At 43.5% G+C, this 5,659-nt stretch overlaps 1 non-coding gene across 1 annotated transcript; it reads left to right on the top strand.

Moving 5' to 3' along the window:
• The first annotated feature begins 315 nt into the window (after window positions 1–315).
• On the top strand, window positions 316–405 carry TRNAI-UAU (transfer RNA isoleucine (anticodon UAU)). Its single transcript is given in 2 exon segments — window positions 316–353; window positions 370–405. It is a non-coding gene; the product is annotated as a tRNA-Ile (tRNA).
• Window positions 406–5,659: the final 5,254 nt, after the last annotated feature.

Below are 5,659 nucleotides of genomic sequence, written 5' to 3'. Positions count from 1 at the left end.
AACAATTTAGTCCCGCAGGAGTTCTTTAATGTGCCAGTAAATCTACCGACACGAGGCTCACGTACTTGAGCACCTTCAAATCCCATCCTTCCATTAATACTTAAAAGCAATATGTTTCTGTTGTACAAGTGAATTTCTGAGATCCCAGATCCAGGAATCATGTCATAACAGCCAACTGGAGCAGTCGAGAACTGTAAGTAGTTACAACTGCGAGCCGTTGGAAAGCGCTAGTGGCGCTAACTAGTCGGAAAACTGCGGTATGCATTTTCGAGAGAGCTTCTGCTATTATCCTGTGATAACTTCCAGTATGCAGAGTCCCCAGTGGCGCAATTGGTTAGCGCACGGTACTTATAAGACAGTAGCCGGGAGATGCCGGGGTTGTGAGTTCGAGCCTCACCTGGGGAACAATTTTCTTCTTTCTTCTAGTCGGTTTACCCTCCAGCACCTCGCAAGGCGGCGGGGGATGGGAACTTTGGTAATAATAATAGTAATGTCCGCCTCTGTGGTGTAGTAGTTAGTGTGCATTGCTGTCATCCCCGGAGGCCCGGGCTCGATTCCCGCCTCTGCCACGAAATTTGAAAAGTGGTACGAGGGCTGGAACGGGGTCCACTCAGCCTAGAGAGGTCCACTGAGTGGAGGTGTGTTCGATTCCCACCTCCGGAATCCTAGAAGTGGTTTTCCGTGGTTTCCCGCTTCGCCTCCAGGCAAATTCCGGTATGGTACCTAACATAAGGCCACGGCCGCTCCCTTCCCTCTTTCTTGTCTATTCCTTCCAAAATTCCATCCCCCACCAAGGCCCCTGTTCAGCATAGCAGGTGGGGCGCCTTGTCGAGGCACTGGTCATACTCCACAGTTGTATCCCCTACGCAATGTCTCACGTTCCAGGACACTGCCCTTGAGGCGGTAGAGGTGGGATCCGTCGCTGAGTCCTAGGGAAAACCAACGCTGGAGGGTAAGCAGAATAACGAAGAAGAATTTTTACATCTGCTATTACTATTTTATATGGAATAACAAGTGGATTCGAGTATTTTTTAATTTATAATATCAATACCTTTTGAAAAATTTGCTTAAAACCTTTAATTGCTTGTGAATTATAATTTAATGAATACGGTATTTTTGCTTTAACTCCGTATCTTGCTAAATTAAAATTGGAGAACTTGCTTCTTAGTGTAACCTGACAAACCCCGGTCAGATATTATTATTATTGTCATTATTATTATTATTATTATTATTATTATTTATTCATGTGTATATTTCATTTATGTGTGTATTTAGCCGTCGCGGCTTAGTAACTCTTTTTGGAACTCTCGTTATTATGGATACTCTCTATATTTTATTTGGGACTAGTGTGTTTCGATCACTCAGTTTATCTCCCGGTTGTGTACGTGACGAGTCTCCGAGCGGGGGTTTACGTGTTGACGGAGCTGAGGTGGAAAATTCCAGGAACTGGGCTATTTTAAGATGCTGTTGTGTTGGCTTGGGCTAGTGTGGTGCAAGCACGCGTCGAGAGTTGGAAGTTGCAGCATGCAGTGTGCAGATGTGATACTGGTGGTAATCGGAGAGGTGTTTTGTACGAGTTGTGGGAAGATGTCCCATGCCATGTTGGGAGTTCGAGATCTGCTGTTGAAGGAACCAGGGAGAAAGATGCTGGAGTGTAACAACATTCTATGGTTATGAATGTTAGCCATATATAATTTTACGGAGAGTCTACGTAAGGTAACGTGTTGGGCCTTTTCAAACTATACCAACGCCATCAGCAAAGTGGAGTCCATTCTTGAAAAATGAGTCATGACTGCGTGTGAATATTTTGCGTTGCGGAATAAACTGAGTACCAGTTATTGAGAGAGAGTTATTTCATAAATTAAGACATTTATTATTTATATCAATATTCTCTTTATTTTGTTATATATGTTCAAGGGTGTATCACGACGAGCTCTGCTCGGATTTCTAGGTAAATACAGGTTTAATTGACTAAGTAAATTGTATGAGATTAATATATATTCTGTATAATTTCTATGGGTGGGGGAAATTACCAGATGGACTCCTTTTCCAATATTAATTTTTTAGGTATCAAGTGATTCAGATCTCCTTGTCACAAGGCAACGACCCTGAAGATGAGTTTCAACAGCCGGCAAAGTTTAAGAATTATTTATTTGTATATTTATGGCTCCCAAATTCCATTAGTCATTATTATTTATATTTATATTTAATAGAGAGATTTCCTCCCCGGACTCATTGGGGGATCTTACCTCTACGGTCTCTACTGGAGCGAGAGTGGGATGGGGATAAAACTGGGGAGTGCGACCAGCACCTCGCAAGGCGGCGGGGGATGGGAAGTTTGGTAATAATAATAGTAATGTCCGCCTCTGTGGTGTAGTAGTTAGTGTGCATTGCTGTCATCCCCGGAGGCCCGGGCTCGATTCCCGCCTCTGCCACGAAATTTGAAAAGTGGTACGAGGGCTGGAACGGGGTCCACTCAGCCTAGGGAGGTCCACTGAGTGGAGGTGTGTTCGATTCCCACCTCCGGAATTCTAGAAGTGGTTTTCCGTGGTTTCCCGCTTCGCCTCCAGGCAAATTCCGGTATGGTACCTAACATAAGGCCACGGCCGCTCCCTTCCCTCTTTCTTGTCTATTCCTTCCAAAATTCCATCCCCCACCAAGGCCCCTGTTCAGCATAGCAGGTGGGGCGCCTTGTCGAGGCACTGGTCATACTCCACAGTTGTATCCCCTACGCAATGTCTCACGTTCCAGGACACTGCCCTTGAGGCGGTAGAGGTGGGATCCGTCGCTGAGTCCTAGGGAAACCAACGCTGGAGGGTAAGCAGAATAACGAAGAAGAATTTTTACATCTGCTATTACTATTTTATATGGAATAACAAGTGGATTCGAGTATTTTTTAATTTATAATATCAATACCTTTTGAAAAATTTGCTTAAAACCTTTAATTGCTTGTGAATTATAATTTAATGAATACGGTATTTTTGCTTTAACTCCGTATCTTGCTAAATTAAAATTGGAGAACTTGCTTCTTAGATAACTATTAACAGAACCGCATGCCTCTTTCTTTACTAGAAATTTTTAGTTTCTTTGTTCTCCTTCGCAATCTGTAGAATCTCAAATTTTAACAACAATATTTATTTGCTCGTTCAGGCTCATTCATATTCGTTCATGCTCGTTCAGCCTCGTTCGTTGTATTTTCGTAAAATGATGGATTTTTAGAAGATTTTGCGTTACGCTTTTGTAAAATTGGCTGATTTTTGTGCTTTCTTTTTTTTTCAATTTTCTTTCAGGCTCGGCGTGCGCAAAAAATGAAGATTTTGAGTTGTGCAGGAATTTGTGTTAAAATGTGTTTTTTCATTGACATTTCTTTAATTTTCACTAAATATTATAGTTTCTTCGTGTTTTGCTAATTTGGACAAAATTGCGCTCGTGCTGTCAATATTTATCTATTAACAATACATTGTGTAATGTACCCTTCGATTTTCAGCGCATAACAATATTTTTAAATATTTGAAATATTTTGATTATGCCTTCGATGTGATTATTTAATATTGTCAACAAGAGAAAACAGTAGGCGATATAAATTATATGAAGCAACGATCACATTGTCATAAAATATGGAGCTATTTAAAACAAGTTCATTGTCACGTATCATAATGAAAGTATTATACGAATATCGTAGATAACATAGTTTTACACTTATACGGTACGTTTATAATCTTTCTTCCTTTCTGAATATGTTTACACTCCAGGGTTGGTTTTTCCCTCGGACTCAGACATGATCCCACCTCTACCGCCTCAGGGGTAGTGTCCTGGAGCTTCAGACTGGGGTCGGGTGATAGAACTGTGGAGAGAATGACCAGTACCTCGCCCAGGCGGCCTCACCTGTTATGCTGAACAAGGGCCTTTAGTGGGGGGGGGGGGGGGGTAGGGATGGGAAGATTGGAAGGGGTAGACATGGAAGACGGAATGAAGCGGCCGTGGCCTTAAGTTAGGTACCATCCCGTCATTTGCCTGGAGGAGAAGTGGGAAACCACAGAAAACCACTTCTAGGATGGCCGAGGTGGGAATCGAACCCACCTCTACTCTACCTCTGGCAGCTAATCACGCTAACCACTACACCACAGAGGCGGACTCTAGAAAAGGGTAATTTTGGAAAATTTTATATGTCCGCCGCATGAAAGAAATCCACCTTTGTAGTATATTATCTTGATGTATTCGTACAAATAAATATGAACGTAATTTCCACTTTATACAAAATTATGCTATGGTATACATGTACGGTATTATAAAAGTATATGTCCGCCTCTGTGGTGTAGTGGTTAGTGTGATTAGCTGCCACCCCCTGAGGCAGGTGTTCGATAACCTGCCACGAAATTTGAAAAGTAGTACAAGGGCTGGAACCGGGTCCACTCAGCCTTGGGAAGTCAACTGAGTACATTAGGGTTCTATTTCCACCTCAGCCATTCTCGAAGTGGTTTTCCGTGGTTTCTCAATTCTCCTCCAGACAAATACTGGCATGGTACCTAAATGAAGGCCACCGCCGCTTCTTACCCTCTTCCTTACCTGCCCCTTCCAATCTTCGCATCCGTCCATAAGGCCCCTGTTCATCATAGTAGGTGAGGACACGCGGGCGAGGTACTGGTCGCCCACCCCAGTTGTATCCCCGACCTAAAATCTTATGATCCGAGTCCCTGCCCTTGAGGAAGTAGAGGTGCGATCCTTCGCTGAGTCCGAGGGAATAACCGACCCGGGAGGGTAAGCAAATAACGAAGAAGAAGAAGAAGGAGAAGAAGAAGAACCACAGTTAATCGCCGCCTCTGTGGTGCAGTGGTTAGTGTAATTAACTGCCACCCCAGAGGCCCGAGTTTGATTCTCGGCTCTGCCACGAAATTTGAAAAGTTGTACGAGGGCTGGAACAAGATCCGCTGTGCCTCGGGAGGGCAACAGAATAGGGGTGGCCCGATTCCTATGTCAACCATCCTCGTAGTGGTTTAAAATGCTTTCCCCACTTCTTCTCCACGCAAATACTGGGATGATACCAAATTTAAGGCCACGGCTACTTCCTTCCATCTTCCTTGTCCATCCCTTCCAGTCTATCCATCTCAACTTTAATTTGGAGAAAATATCAATTGTACAGTACGATAAGTAATTTTTGAATGTATATAGATGCAATATTTCATACCTTACCTGAAAATTGCAGACAGTATCACATGTAAGTGTAAGTGTTCTTGGTCTACTCGTTGGCCTAAAATGGATGCCACATTTCGTGTCTTATCTCGCGACTTATAAAATTTTATAACCCCCGATCATTTATTTTGTACATGTAAACCTGTTCCATATGAACAATAATATTAATAATGTCCCGTGCCAGTAAATCTACCGACACGAGGCTCACGTACTTGAGCACCTTCAAATCCCATCCTTCCATTAATACTTCATCATCATCATCATCATCTGTTTACCCTCCAGGTTCGGTTTTTTCCTCGGACTTAGCGAGGGATCCCACCTCTACCGCCAGGGCAGTGTCCTGGAGCTTCAGACTCTTGGTCGGGGTATACAACTGGGGAGTATGACCAGTACCTCGCCCAGGCGGCCTCACCTGCTATGCTGAACAGGGGCCTTGTGGAGGGATGGGAAGATTGGAAGGGATTGGCAA

The sequence above is a fragment of the Anabrus simplex genome, chromosome 2 (assembly GCF_040414725.1).
Source record: "Anabrus simplex isolate iqAnaSimp1 chromosome 2, ASM4041472v1, whole genome shotgun sequence".
NCBI classification, from domain to species: Eukaryota; Metazoa; Arthropoda; class Insecta; order Orthoptera; family Tettigoniidae; genus Anabrus; species Anabrus simplex.
The sequence above is the reverse complement of the archived record's forward strand: the minus strand, read 5'-3'. Positions and strand labels throughout refer to the sequence as shown.